Source organism: Giraffa tippelskirchi, chromosome 3 (assembly GCF_054371585.1).
Source record: "Giraffa tippelskirchi isolate mGirTip1 chromosome 3, T2T-mGirTip1v1.2.pri, whole genome shotgun sequence".
NCBI lineage: Eukaryota > Metazoa > Chordata > Mammalia > Artiodactyla > Giraffidae > Giraffa > Giraffa tippelskirchi.
In genome coordinates this window covers 110,845,677-110,862,441 of record NC_137277.1, presented here as the reverse complement: position 1 = coordinate 110,862,441, position 16,765 = coordinate 110,845,677, and the positions used below count along the sequence as shown (strand labels likewise).

Genomic DNA, 16,765 nt, shown 5'->3' with positions numbered 1-16,765 from the left:
AATGCAATAAAAATCAAGCAGGAACTATTTCAGCTAGAAAGAACAAAAGCCCCAAGGCCTTTGTAGCAGAATGTGCAAAGGCCCAAAGGTTGGAAAAGACACCAAGAAACAAAAAATGGCTGATATGATTAGAATACAAAGAGGGAAAAGGATTTATCCAAGAAAAATACCTCCCTGGGAGTTACTCTATTACTGCTATTACTGAAGAAGAATGGATGCAGTAAAAACCAAGAGGTGTAGTCTAGTGACTAATTTCAGCTGACTTCCACTTCCTTAGCATGATAAATGAGAACTGAGACTCCAGATAGGACATCTCCACATTTCCATATGCTTGACTAATTCTGTGCCAAGTTACTAGACAAGAAGTGGGTGGGGATAGCTTTCAAATATAAATCTTCCATCTTGATTAAAAAACCTTGTTCATAGATACTTTACAAGTAACCCATAGCAATGGACTTAGAATCCCTCATTTGAAATTTCAAATTATTTTCATGAAAAATGGAAGCAGTAGAAAGAAAAAAACTGGAAAGTCAGAGAATTATAAGAGACCCTTAAAAGAGAAGAAACACTGAAAAATTTAAAATCCAAGCAAGTATTAGCCACCATGGAAATAAGAATGTAACTAGGGCAAACTAAATTTGATTAAAGGATATCTTTTCTCCTTAATGTGCTTCCTAGTAATCATTTATTTCTGTCACTTTTTTTTTTAAATAAATTCCAGAGTTGTTCATCTTTAAAAGTTTATAATATGCTAAAATTGGTTTTGCAAAAATACATGATGGGAAAGGCTTTGAAAATATATAGAAAAATGCCCATCATTAAAAGATCTCACCAGTACAAAATGTCCTGTTGAAAAGTGAAAGTAGAAGTCATTCAGTTGTGTCTGATTCTTTGTGACCCCAAGGACTATACTGTCCATGGAATTCTCCAGGTCAGAATACTGGAGTGGGTAGTCTTTCCCTTATCCAGGGGATCTTCCCAATCCAGGGATCAAACCCAGGTCTCCCACGATACAGGTGGATTTTTTACCAGCTGAGCCACAAGGGAAGTCCAAGAATACTGGTGTGGGTAGCCTATCCCTTCTCCAGCAGATCTTCCCAAACCAGGAATCAAACCGGGGTCTCCTGCATTGCAGGTGGATTCTTTACCAACTGAGCTATCATAAAACTCATAAAAAATACTGTTTACATACAGAAAGGATGCTTTTTCAAACAGAATTGCTTTTCCATTGAAGTTCCCTTTGATAAATAATTATCCAATTAGTTATCTTTGAAGCACAAACAAAAATCTTAGAGCCATAAGTTTTCCTATATTGCATATACATTAACATGTTTGAGGACTCATTCTTTAATTCATTATTTTGATCCTTTCCAGATAGAATATCCTTTTTAAGAGAGAAAATATAGTCAAGGCTAATAATACTGGCTCTCTATTTTTAAAATGTTAATCTTGTAAATAGTTACTGCAACAACATTGACTTTATATCATTTATAGCAATATTATATATGTATATTTGTTGGGTTATATAAAAGTTGCAGATCAGTGAACACCCAAATTAATAACAAGTATCCTTCTCCTGTGTGAAGAGGGCTGAGAGAGGATGGAGACACTCTGCTCTAGAAAAAACTCTCCTGTGATATCCTTAAGCTTGCCTGCAACTCCAAACATATTTGGATAAATCAGGGTCCAGTCACCCAGATGGGCACCCAGGTTACACCTAACTGGAACATCTCATTAATAACTATGCACTGAGCATCCAGCAATACAGTTATTTGATTTTTGTTCACCTCTTTTCCTGTAAGACCTTGTTAGTGTTCCTACACATATAAAACATGAAATACACAGGTAAGGCCAGGGAAATTCACATATGATGAAAAGTGAGGAGGAAGGGGAAAGTCAAAGCAAAAAAGGGAGGAATGGAAGGAGCAATGGGATGAATAAATTATGGCTAGAAAGACAATGATAAAATATAGCCATGAGGAAGATAAGGAAATGAAGACAGGAAAAGTGTGGGGAAATGAAATATAGCTGTTGAATCAGAAGTTCAATTAAATGTATTTCAATGAATAGTCTTCCACTGTCTTCTAGCTCCAAATCAGTCAACTTCACAATAATTTAACTAAAGGAGGGAGGTAATATGGGGCTTAATAAAGTTTTACATATTTTGACCATAATATCACTTTCCAAGGCAGCATCTAAGCAAGCGATATTACATTTATAATACTCAGAAATAATAACTATACAATTCAAATTCATATATATCATTTAAAATGCACTATAGTTCTTTTGGAAAAAATGGCTGTAATAGAAATATTCAAAATAAGTCATATTTCCACACTTCAGCCTTCTTTCTCAGAGTTTTTCTCCCTATGTTAAATTATAATTTATTGAACCTTTTTTTAACATTTGTATCTAGAGATCTATTTGTCCCTTCCAGTTACATTTTTTTAAAAAAGTTCAAGAGAAGATTGTATCCCAAGTTTTAAGATTAGAGTCTGGGTTTTAACTAAAGTAATATTTCCAGAGCTCTGTGATACAAATGAAATTCTTTTCCACCTAAGTTGAAATGGGTCAGTATTTAGATAAAGCAAAACAAAAACAGGATCAAACTAAAAATGTGGACTTCAGCTTCTCACAATGTTTTCCGACTACACTCTGAGGGATGTGTCTCTAGCATTACTATGTAAATTTAAAAGACAATGTGGGATATATTTTATTTTTGGTGCAAGAACTCCTAAGAAAATCAGAAACATTTTACTACTTACTACATGGTGATAAATATGTAAGTCAAGTTCAGCATCCTCTTAGCTTCCACCCACCCTCATCAACTTCAGATGAAAGTACCACTGCCAAAGTCCCTCCATGGCTGCTATTATGTGTTCCCTATAATTTAATATCTTTTGTACACTGGTTAGACACTGCTTAACACAAATATCTATACATAGTCTAGGGAAGGGACCACAGAATTCAGGGTCAAGCTGCTAATACTACTAAGTACTGCTAATCACTCTGAATATAAAGGTCTGAATTCTGGATTCTAAACCATTGCCAAAATAAATTTATTCTGGGAACAAGTCTCAGAGATATTCTAATATCACTGCACTGTGGTTATATGAATAGTTCTGAAGTCGATAGTAGTCATATACTTTTGATTTCCTTTTCAAAATTATGTATAAAATTCAATATATATTGTTCACATATGTGCATATATATTTATGAATATTTATAATACAGTATATATTTAAAATCACTTCTGAAAGCGAGATGATCTTGCTGTTGCAGGATACAGCTTTCCTGCAATTTATATATATTAAATCATTATAAATGACTTCTGTTCTAGGATAGGGTGCACTTTGTTTTGTAACATTTATTGCTAATTTCATTCTTCATATCCCACTCATTAAATATCATTTGTAGCATAAAATACTAGATGTTTTAGGGAATATAAAGCAACCTCTTTTTATCTTCAAGTTCAGCATAAAGAAATTGCGTAAATAAGACGTATGTGAGCTATTTCAGCTATAGTATATATTCATTCATCCAATAACATTTATTCAGTTATAATTCTCCTTTGTATGTGATTAGATGCTAAGGACAAATATAGAGAAAGGTAATATTTACTAAATCTTACTGTGAATGTGTTTTATATGAATTCATTTACCTGCTCCTTACAACCACGCTATGAGACTGGTAAAATTTTATATTCTATCATTTTTTTTTTGTAGATCAGAAAATAAGGCATACGGTGAAATGCCTAGGCCTGAATCCCCTATGCAGTAAATAGTGAAGCTGGGTTTCAAACTCAGGAAGTCTTTTCCAAAACCTATACCTTTAGTGACTATTGCTCCCCCCACCAAGTACATGTTAAGAAGGGGCAATAACAGGCCTTTAAATGTATGACCTAGTTGGAATGCTGTATCTGCAAATCTAAACAAAGCTACACCTACTTAAGATAGGAAGTAAACAGTTTCAGAACAGTATAAATACAACTGAATTAGAGAGTGATGTATAGCAGGGGTCCCCAACCTCTAGGATCTAATGTCTAATGATCTGAGGTGCAGCTGATGTAGTCAGAATGGAAATAAAGTGCACAATAAATGTAATGTGCTTGTATGTGTGCTTGCACAGTTGTGTCTGACTCTTTGCAACCCCCATAGACTGTAGACTGCCAGGCTCCTCTGTCTATGGAATTTTCCAGGCAAGAATCCTGGAGTGCGTTTCCATTTCCTCCTCCAGGGTCTCTTCCCAACCCAGGGATTGAACCTGCGTCTCTTGTGTCTCCTGAATTGGCAGGTGGATTCTTTGCCAACTGTCCCACTTGGGAAACTTGCAATGCATTTGAATCATCCCCAAACCCTCCCCTCATTGAGCCCAGTCCGTATAAAAATTGTCTCCATTGAAACTGGTCCCTGGTGCCAAAAATGTTGGGAACCACTGATGCATAGTATAGATGGCCCGTGGATTTTTTCAGAACTTGAAAAAATACTATTTCTGGGATTAAAACTTGAATTCTGAAGGAAACACCTAAATGTCTAATCTGAGAGGGCAAAACTGTCCCAAAAGTCAAATAAAGGGACACTATGGCTTGGAAGCCATCCTGCACACCCAATAGAACCAGCTGGATTTGTACCTGCTGGTTAGGGCAAAATTCCCGGGCTGAAAATGAATACTTATGCCCATCAGATTAACTGAATCCACTATTCCTTGCTCACTAGACTTCTGAGCTGTTCTTTTTACTGGCAAAGTTTGTCACAATTCAAGGACATATACACTAATCATTAGAGAGCTATAAATGGATAACTCATGAAGGACTTAGAGAGTAACATTCTAAACTTGGTATCTTCAGCAAAGCATTTAATTTTGATTTACTAATAGAGTCATTGCATGTTAATTGAACAGTACTATTAGGTATATACAAGATATGAGTTAATTATATGTCACTTAAAATACTTATATTGAGGACACACATTAATGGTTTCACTATTGGCTTATAGCAGGTATTATTAATGCATCCTGGGACCAAGGCCATTTGCAGAGACAACTGTTTGTGTAAAATTCCAGTGCAGAAAAGGAGTTATGATCTGAGATCATTTAGTGTTCCTTTTCCCTCAATAAGTCAAGGGTTCAGTCTTATGTTTGTGAATCTCCCCTCTTTAGCCTCTTATAATTCTTATATAGTAAAACTTTATGTTATAATTAAGTGTTTCATGTACTTTGAGAAATTTTCATCTACTACATTTAACACAGAAAAACAAATACTCAATCTTAAGGATTCATTCATTTATGACTTGGAAAAGGAAGTTATCGATTTCTGGTATAGCCAGGAAGAAGCCCATCTCTGGTAGGGTAGCTAAGCAGTCAAAATTTCCTTTTTAAACCCAGGACTCAAACTTAAATTCTCTCCAATTACAGTTTGTTATAATTTGCAGCTATTAAAAATCATATTGCAAAGTAATATTGGACAAAAAGTACTCTCTATATATATACATTTATATATACATATTACATTTTACTAAGGAACTATATACATATATATGAAAACATTACCAAAAACTTTTATGCCACATATTAGCAATTATTATATTTTCATATCACAATTACTAGTGACTTTTATCCCAGCTTGGTCCTTTGGTATTTTAAAAGATTTTGTTTTGAGTATGAAGGATACTTTTATTTCACTGAAATATTATTCTCAAAGACCTATTAACTTGTTCTCATTTATTTGTATTATTTGTTATGTATTGTACATAGAATTACTGAGTTGCAATCTCTGACTTATATATTCCTTCAGATCATCCTCCACCAGTCCGAAGGAATAAATAAGCTAGTACCAAGGTGTTCTTAACAGAGTTTTTCTAATTACAGACTGGAATCCATCAGTTTAGTGGTCATAACTATATTAAAATAGTCTAAAATTGATCAGAAAAAAGAAAATAGTATACATTCTGTATTAAGAAAGTATTTTTGTGAAACTTTTTCCTATTTTACCTGTAAAATATGTTGGTATGGGTGATAAGATGTATTTCTTACTATGGGATCAGATAAGGAAAGTTTAAAAACTACTGCCCTAAACCTATGTAAACAGAGAGAAAAACAGAAGTACAGAAGGATGAAAACAAATTGCTGTAGAGTTCATCTAAGCACACAGTGGCAGTATCATGTGTTACTGTCCAGTGGTTGTCCTGATCATGCTGCCATAGGGTCATTGAATAGCAAAGAACAGCAGCTAGCTACAATAGGTGTATCCCGTATTACAGAGTTTTTATCCTTATCACTCAACAGCATTCCCTAATGTGGCAAATATGGAGTGCTTTAGAAGAAAAATAAGGAAAATATAATGATTTACATAATTAACTTTATTATTTTAATAAACATTTTTCTAGTCTCTATAAAAAACCATGATACCAAAAACCTACACTTTGCCTCCATTAGTATCAATTAGTAATATAGTCTTTTCTCAATTATTTCATTGCTTACCATGCATGTATCTAAAATTAAAATCCAGTATGCTGTGCCATTCTCATTAAATGCCTTACATCTAATCTGCTGCACTTGAGCTAGTGAAGGATATTGTTTTGGAAAGGTAATTAGCAATATTATTTCCTACAACATTCTATCTGCTACAGTAGAGAGTTTTAGAAGAAACCAGCAAATATTCTAATTGAACTATTTATTTGACATAAGCATTTGCACTGATACTGTTAATTACTGTCAGCTTTAACTGGTCAATTAAAACTGTAAAAAGGATGGCCAATGTGAAAGTAGTGTTTTTAAAATGTTGTCTCCTCATCATTTAACTCCAATAACTTAATAGTATCACTTTCACCAAGTGAATCAAATGCTTCCAAATGCACATATCTTTCTTAAAATATATTTTTAAAAAAGTAATAGTCTGTGTCATATGGTGACAAGTACAGTTCAAAGTGCTATTATCACTGTTCTCATGGTGATAATTAATCCTTTAGTCATTATCATAATGAGAACCCATGTTCAGAAAATGCTGATTGAAAAATTCAGATATCAAATACGAGTCATTCATTGCCTATCAGCCAAATTGATTCTTACACTTATGGCAGATTAGCACAGAGCCTTCTAAATAATTTATCTAGCCTACTCCAAACTTTTCTAGCCTTCTTCTGTTTCACTTCATGATTTTTTAAAAGGCCTGTTCTAACATGAAGTACCAGCATTACAACTTTTATTTCTTAATCTGTGATAGAACTTTCATCCTAATCAGAATCACCTCCTGATTTTGTTTTGAATATGGTCTGTACTTCATTCCTTAACTGAAATAATTGGAATAAGTTTGCAACTAGCTATGGTCAATTAAGTCTAAAAACTTTCAATGTTTTAAGTATAACTTTATCAACTTCAAAAGGACTAGTAGTCATTTCACATTGCCCAATGAAAACCACAAGCAAAGTCAATAAATATTTCAAAGGAATCTAACTTTGACTTCATTTAGAAGGATACAGGTACAGAATAAGATGCTGTTTTATCCCAATGTGCAAAAACTCTAAGCATCAAACATTATTAAGTGTGAAATAGTTTTAAATGAATGCTTTCTGATTTTTAGGGCCTGCTGGACATTTCCACAAGGATGTTGTATAATAGCCTGAGGATACACTCAAGTGTCCCAGTTATATCCTAACCCTGTTTGCCTTCGTATTTTATTTCCCCTCAAATTTTTCAATTTCAAAACCTGAGTGTTATATTGAAATTCATTTTTACCCTTGGCAATCATACCCAACTGGCATGCACAAGAGCATGCACACGCATGCACATAGACACAGACACACACACACACACACACAGTAGTCAGGTTACACTACAGCATCCCTTGACCCTTGTTCCTAAGATTCCACTGTGTCATGGGCAGAATAAAAATAAGAAGCAGAGAAAGAGTGTGGATTCAGAGTGAGGTACTAATAAGAATAAAATATAGGTGTCTTAGGGCAAGGGGTGGGCACGTTCACAAAAAATTTCAAACTTCTTCAAAGGAAATTTTATATAACTTTAACCATACAAATACTAGTATACCAACAGGACCATTCTAAAAAGAAGAGAAAAAGGAAAAGAAAAAACAAGGTGAAAAAATAAAATAAAATTTTTGATCCAGTTATACTCCCAGAGCCAATGAGAAACAAAAATTCATTGACCGATGACTCCATCATTAGAAATCGTGTGTGTGTTCTAAGTTGCTTTAGTCGTGTCCAGCTGTTTGCGACGATATGGACTGTAACCCGCCAACCTTCTCTGTCACTGATATTCTCCAGGCAAGAGTATGGAGTGGATCGCCATGTCCTTCTCCAGGGGATCTTCCCAATCCAGGGACTGAACCCATGTCTCTTATATCTCCTGCATTGGCAGGCGGGTTCTTACCGCTAGTGCCACGTGGGAAGCATCAGAAGTCAGAGCATCATAAATCATTATTGGAAGATTTCATGTTCTTAAGTTTACAATCCTATAAAGATCTCTCTGTATTAACTAAAATTATAATTATACTACACCAAAATGATAGCAATATCACCAGTTCAGGTAAAGGATCATTCACAGGAATTAAGGACTGAGATCATTGATTCTCTCTGGGCAATTTCATTAGGGATATCTTTACAAATCAAAGACTTGTTCAATATGCCTGTTTATTATCACAATCTAATAGTGTTCTGTGTCAGCTTGTGGATTAAGACTGTTATAAATTGCATTTATTATCTTTAATCAAGCTGCCTATATTATTGATTACTTAATGGTAAAACCTATTTCCTGACTTACATGGGATATTTAAAATCAAGGTTGAAAAAAGTTATTGCTTCTCAAATATGCTTACTCAACAATGTTGACCTAATTTCTGACCATCCATAACATTAGAATTTTGAATGTGTGGAAACAAGAATTTGAGAGGGATTCTCTACAAGTTAACAGCAACTGTTCATATATTCTAAAGATTCCTTAGCTCTCTATTCTAGCTGTCTTTTACACATACCCATACATTAATATGGGACAATTTTGACAGTCCTTTGGCAAGGCAATTGGGAACTGGCCATTCTATCTCTTGGGTCAATAAATTGTGCCCAAAACATCCTGTCTAAATCAGCTAATGGATACTTAAAATATGTAGAGTTGAGAAGACTGTCAAATTGGACAGCTGGGGAATTATTATGTACTACTATCGTAACTAATCAAAAGTCTGGAAGTGGGGCTTAAATTATTGGCTGCTATTATTTAGATGACTATCTTCCTCTGCTACTATAAAAAATACAGACCACATTTCTGCTCTTTATCCAAATAATGTCTTACTCACCTCTGGGCATTTTCATAGGCTCATAGGCTATTCCCTAAACTGACAATATCTAATGTCCTTTTTTTACTTTACTTGCTCCTTTTCCTTCCAGTGACCTCCCCTGAGCTATTTGACTTGATTTTCTTTTAAAACATTATACCCTATATATCTGAAGGGTATGGACACACTTGGCATACTCTTACAGGGAGTCATTGAAATTCTCCTAATAGCTCTTAGTGTAAACAAAAAATAATGAACAATGTGTAGGATGACCATAATTAGCACAAATAAATAGATGACTTGGTGAATATATGGTGCTTTTACTCTTTTTCTCTCTTTCTATTCTGCCCTTTTTCTTCCCATTTCTTTCTTAGTCCTTCCCTTCTAAATTAGTTAGCCCTAAATCCTCTTAGTGCAGCATAACAACTTACTGGTGAGTGAATGGAGAAGAGATGTGTGAGTTGTGATCCAGAACAGGTTGTGGCTGCCTAAGTAGAGTAAGAAAGGCATCCACATGGAGGGAGAGTCTAATTGAGTGGCCAGATATCAAGGAAGGTAGACTTATAGAACATAAGTGCATCATCGAATATTGAAGCCCAAGCTGAGTCAACAGAGTGTCCATGCCAGGCAGTGAGTGCAATGCAGACAGTAGTTTGTACACCTACAGTGGTTTAATCAAATAAGTATTTTGAGGATAATAGGAGGCAGGTTTCTCATTGTAGAAGTGATTTACAAATATGGAATTACAAGTGTGCAAATAATGTTTACAAATATGTAAATAGTGACTTACAAATACGGAAAAGTAAAACAATTAGAGTAAACCCTGTGGTAATAGATTGGAACTGAAGTCATTGGTGGGAATACACATATACACATGCATGTCTACATGTACACACACACACATATATATATGCCATATATAGATAGATAGATAGATAGGTATTTGTAAACAATATAGATGCAAATCTAAGAGATATATCTCGGGTATATATCAATAATAGGAATCAACATAGTGTATATGAAACACATACACAAACTTTCTCTAGCTTCCTCCACTGAAGGGCCTGAGAACACTGATACTCCAAGAGCAACAAGGAATTACAGAGAAACCAAATCTTGGCTTCTAAATATTACTCACTGTTGGAAAAAGCCAGAGCTTCTTGGAAAAAATGGCTGTTTCCAATACTGGATCAGGGAAAGTATGAGATAAGGCAAGAAATCTTAGCCTGCAAAAAAAAAAAACCCACACACAAACAAAAAAGAAGTACTCAAATAATGATGAGACACAGAAACTAGTTTGAAGAGCTCCCACTAGACAAGCCAAGATAAGTGATAGTGGATAATTAGAAGCCATTGAATCAAACAGTAAATAATGAGTCCAAACAGATATTAATAAAGGAACAAACAAATAAGGAGCATATGCATACTTTGAAAATACTTCTTCACAAAACAAGTGTTTTCAATTCCAAAGGTAAAAATGGTAAAGAGGACTTGCAAGATTTATAAAGACTCCTCTGAATGATTTTGTAAAATCATTGGTGAAATGCATGATGTATGCTTACAGTAGGAGTTTTGGCAACACTACTTTGGTCAAGTAATAAAGTAAATAGCATAAGTAATGGGACAAACAGAACAAAAGGTGATCGAGTCAATAGAAAGTAGTGATAAAACACAGCCTTGATACTTTGATATTCCTTTCGGTGATACATAATTTGGATATAATCACGAAAGCCAATACAAGTTGAAAAACATTTAGCAAAACAAATAGTTTCTAATCTTCAAAAGGTCATCAAGGTCAAAGGTTGATGAACTGTTTTAGGCTGTAGGCAACTAACGAAATATAATAACTATGTTTCTTGATTCTAAACTGGATCCTCTGAGAAGTGACAGTGATATACCAGTGTTAAGTTCCTGATTTTGATTGGCCATGTAGGAAACAAATACTAAAATATTTAGGGGTGAAGAGACATCAGGGCAGCAATGTACACTCAGTTGCCACAGAAACAAGCAAAATGTTACCTGTGTCATACTTAGAACTTTTCTGTAAGCTTGTGATTATATAATTATATTGAAAAAATTAAATAACTAAACATTCTGTTAGGGAATTGAAGATAATCAAACAATGATTATATCAGTTTCCTAGCACTGTTCAGTCTTATAATGTATGCCACCGCCAACCTGTGTACTATATTGCACTGAAAAAAATGTGTATAAGTAATAGTTCTCCTGCTATCTATCTACTCTGTGATATATATTCATGGCTCTACTGCTTAAAAGAGTTGATAGCTATAGTTGAGTAGGTCATGTTTTGTTCATAGTTGGATTATAACTAACCTACCTTGGTTTGTCTTTTTTTCCATAAAGGAGAAAAGTTTTGACATATATTAAAGAAGATTCAGAAACTTTGGAACAATTCTCAGTGCAGAAACACAAGACACATGCATTTCACCAATGCACAGAGGAACTGCACTGATTTTTCAGAATTCAGAGAATTCTTTCCAAATCTAGGAAGTTCTCTGTGATATTTTCTAGAAAATATCTGCATAGATCATTTAAAATTATTTCTTACAAAGGAATCAAACACAATAAACAAATCCTCCAAGCTTATAAAATATGCTGAAAATGTTCTAAGAAGCTTGTTTCAGTTGTAGCATATGGATCAGGTAATGTTTCCACTCTATTCTCTCTACTAATCCTAACTTTACTGTTTACAGTTCTTTCTCTTATTTATCTTGTTCAAAACTCTGATTCAACCAAGGTTCAAACTGACTAGAATTTACATACACAGGAAAAAGAATATTAATTTCCTTTTGGGACATCACATAATCTCATGGTATAACTAAAAAACAAAATCTTAATAGCTAACTGCATTATGTATCTTTCCTCAAATAAAAATATAGCCAAATTTAAACATATAAATATATATATATACACATATGTCATGTATTATATAAATACTATACATGAAATGTCAAAACCTGCTGAGACTAGGATAGCCTTCTCTGCTATCCATTACATTTCTCACCTTGCAAATAGTTAGATAATATGGTTTGATAGGTTCAAGAATGGAACAAAGTTTTCTGTCTTTTATGCTTGTTGCTTCTTTTAAGTTAAACATCTTTAGTATTTTGATTTTCTCACTACAATTGCTGTGGGTTGAGGAAGGATTTACAAGCTTAAAACTATTTTCAGAGCTAATTTTGAGTCCAGTTTCAGTTGTTTCCTCACCCCCACCCCCGCCTCCTGAATTATCTCTCCTCATTTCCATGGGCTATTTTTTTCTAAGATACTGTGTAATATTAAATTACAATAATAGCAATCAAAGTCATGGGGAGGAAAAGGATTTTCGATTGCAGTCCATGCTTGGCTCTAAATAGCATGGCAGAAAGAGAGCCTGAAAAGCACAACAATTCAGAGAACTTGCCAGCAGACCCCACTGTCCTTTCAGTTTCTAATGACAATGAAGTACTCCCTTGATTAAAATTTAAAGGCTTCCCAGTAACCAAGTAATTTGCCCAAAACTCCTTATCTAGCACTCACCAAGAAGACTCTGATTTTAATATACTATTAATCAAGCTCCAGCCAAGTTTACCACTGATACTTTCAATTACAGAGAGACTAGCTTCGTCATTCTCAGTATGCATAGATGTGGGGAAGTTTTTTGTTGTTGTTTTTTCTGATTAGTCAGTTATCCCGCAATGAAATAAACAGCTAACTTTATTTAGACACACATTACTAAGACATGAGCTGTAGATCTGCTAACAACAAACCGAAACATTATAAACTATTTTTAAACTATTAATCATTTATAAGAATGATTACAAATCTGAATTCCTTGCTGTTCACTTCTAACAATGAGTTATTAGTATTTTAAAACCTGCGCTCATTAAAAAACATGCTGAAATATGCTTTACAGTAGAAAATTCAACTAAGGGATTTATTTCAAGAAAATCATGATGCATAAATGCAAATACGTCTGTTTCAGTGTTGTTCATAACACCAAACTTCTAGAGCAATATAAATATTTAAAATAGAAAATTGATTATATAAATTATGAATCATCCTTCCAAATAACTGAATAATATAAAAGTATATTTAGAAAATTTTCTAATATGAGAAATATTTTTATTATAGTAAATGGAAATGTTAAAATATATGCAAGCACAAAAAAAAAACCCAAAAAACTAAGTATACGTCACTTAGCAACTGAACAATAAATAATCACCTATACATGACCAGCCCTTATCTTTTGATGATTATGAATCACATATACTTCCTTATTTCTGCATTCTTAACACAAAATATACATTGCTTCATAGCTAGGTAAATGATATTAATTAATCTCATTTTACAGTTAAGAATGTACCAACATAGCCAAGGAAAAATGGAAATATGTTGTCCTATCTTTTATCATAACGACCATTACACCAAGTCACATAAGTGTTCACAAAAATAAGATATGGACAAGTATTGTGTAATAGCTGATGTTTGTGACTATAATGTAGGTTATGTACACATGTAGCTTAGTGAATTGTGAAGATCACTATGTTGGTAAATTCTGTAAAAAATTATAATTTTGTTGATTTATTTTTTCTATTCAATTTTTGATGTTCTATATATATGAGATAATTTTTTTAAATAAAATTAATGCCAAGGAATTTTAGTATAGGTTTTACATAAAATATAAGATAACTCTATACAGTAACTACATGGCCGTAGTATTTGCTAGTGAAAATATGATGAAATTAAAAATTGATTGAAGCAGCACAGCTTGATTTAGAAAAGTTCATAATTGCATATTACCTTGTATTATGTTAGTGTAAACTAAATTTTGATTATTTCCACTGACAGTGATCCACACAGTAATATGAGAGAAAAAATTTCCATAAAGAGTTTTAGCCAAAGAAATGAACACGTAATTCTGGAAGCATACAATCTTATTATTACTTCTATGCTAAATTGGAAAAACTAATGTTTTTACAAAATCAGGATTTTGTAGGTAGAAGTTATTTATTTGTATGTTACTTATAATAGCTTAAAATTTGCATAAGATTTTACAAAAAGCTCTTTTAAACAAATTATTGCAACTGAATCTCAAAAATAATCACTGAACTTCATATTAATAACTATTTTATAAAGGAGAAAATTGTTCATCAGCTAGTATGTGAGAAAATGTTCAACTTTAATAATGAGAGGTAAGCAAATAAGAGGGACTTCCCAGGTGGCTCAGTGGTAAAGAATCCGCCTGCCAATGCATGAAACATGGGTTGGATCCCTGGATCAGGAAGATTCCCTGGAGAAGGAAATGGCAACCCACTCTAGTATGCTTGCCTGGGAAAATCCCATGGATAGAGGAACGGGGGAGGGGGGTGGGGGAGGGCTGCATTCCATGGGGAGTTGGACATAATGACTAAACAAAAACAAGCAAATAAGAACATGTTGCTTTTAATGTTAACCTATAATATTAAAGATTTTGTTATTGTTTTGATGATAATACCTAATACTCTTAGAGATGTGGTAATATAAGTCTTTGTTCACATCTTGGGTACAATTGTTTTGGAAAGTAATGAAGCCTGTAAAATTTCAATATATTCACACCAAAATAATCCCACTTTTGAAAACCAGGCCTAAAGAATTCAACAGAAATAAAGGAAGGGTTGATGACTAAAGATGTCCACTGCTTTATTATTTATAATTAAAAGAAAAGAATACAACTTATTATGTATGAGTATTAAAACCATAAATTCATTTAAACTATATTGGCAATAATTTTAATAATAGCAAGCCCATTTTTCATGTTATAGAATATTTTACTACTTATAACATGGTGATACTGAACTGAACATGGTGATATTTTAAAAAATATGCAAAACAAAGGTGAAATAAGAGGATAATATTAACTGCAGTTATTCTGCAAAAGTGATATAGAACATGATTTTTATGATATTTCTACAATTAAAAGAATACAACTTATTATGTATGAGCATTAAAACCATAAATTTATTAAAATCATATTAGCAATAATTTTAATAATAGCAAGCCCATTTTCCATGTTATAGAATATTTTGCTATTTATAACATGGTGCTATTTGTAAAAATATGTAGAACAAAGGTGAAATAAGAGGAATAATATTAACTGCAGTTATTTTGCAAAAGTGATATGGAACATGAATTTTACAATATTTCTACTTTCTTGTAGCTTTCAGATTTTCAACTATGAGAAAAGACTTGTTTAAAACTGTGAGTTTTTTTCTGATTGTGTTTTAAAACTGTAAATCATCTAAATAGTCACTGAACTTATTTCTACATGGAAATCGATTTAGCACTATTTATTCACTCCAAAAAAATTTACTATCAAGATGAAAGTGAAAGTGAAAGTGAAGTCACTCAGTCGTGTCCAACTTTTGGCAAGCCCATGGACTGTAGCCTACCATGCTCCTCCGTCCATGGTATTTTCCAGGCAAGAGTACTGGAATGGGTTGCCATTTCCTTCTCCAGAGGATCTTCTCGATCCAGGGATTGAACCCACGTCTCCTGCATTGTAAGAAAGATGCTTTACCGTTTGAGCCCCCAGGGAAGTCCTACTATCAAGATGACTGAGACCAACAACAAAAAAAAAAGTTAAAATAAGATTTTCTATAAAGAATTTAAAATATTTCAAATATTTGATTTAATTCTTAAATTTTTTCATAATTGTTAGGTTTATAGAAATCATATTTGGAAAAATGTAAAGTTCATTATGGAGCAAAAACTGAAAAACAACTATTTTCCAGTTTTAGACATTCATGATGATTTTAATCTGTGTGCGTACAATGGTTTATTACCCACATAGGTGCCACTAACTGGGATTTTAGAAATATTTTGCAGTAGACAATTCATTAGTCCTACTGCAAGTAGACTCACTTTTAAGATCTATATAGTCTGGGACAGGCAGCTAAATGAATTGTATTTCCTTTTCAAAGTTATAGTCTGAGATAAATAATTTTCTTTCATAAATAATAAGTAGGAAACACAATGACCCATTTTAAAAAATATAAATATATTTTCATGTGAGCATATACACATGTATTTAAAACATGTAAATGTATAGCTGTAAATCAATAGGAATATTGATTCCTTAACATTAAGGAAACACCATAAAAGATTTCTTGGACCCTTTCTAACTAATTCTATACAAAGTAAAGAAAGTCTTATTTTTCTGTGAGCTTTTGTTTGACATTGTAGCAATATAAAAACACCTGTATATAACTGTAGGTGAAAATTCCTTAGTTCCGGTGATTAAAAATGTCAAAAAAAAATTAGAATGAAATGGAAAACTTAAAATTAAATATACTTTGGGCCACTTCCAAGGAAAAGAATTGCAAATTTTACAAGTATTATTTTTATTATTATTCCTTTAAGATAGTGGTAACTTCACCTAAACAACAAAAAAATAGATCTCTATCATTTCTTAGGTAATTTAATTGTGTATCCTACACTTAAAGT

General features: G+C 33.1%; 1 long non-coding RNA gene across 1 annotated transcript in view; it reads right to left on the bottom strand.

Moving 5' to 3' along the window:
* Window positions 1-16,765, bottom strand: part of LOC145540915 (uncharacterized) — a 359,008-nt gene that overhangs the window by 30,679 nt on the left and 311,564 nt on the right. The window lies entirely within an intron of this gene.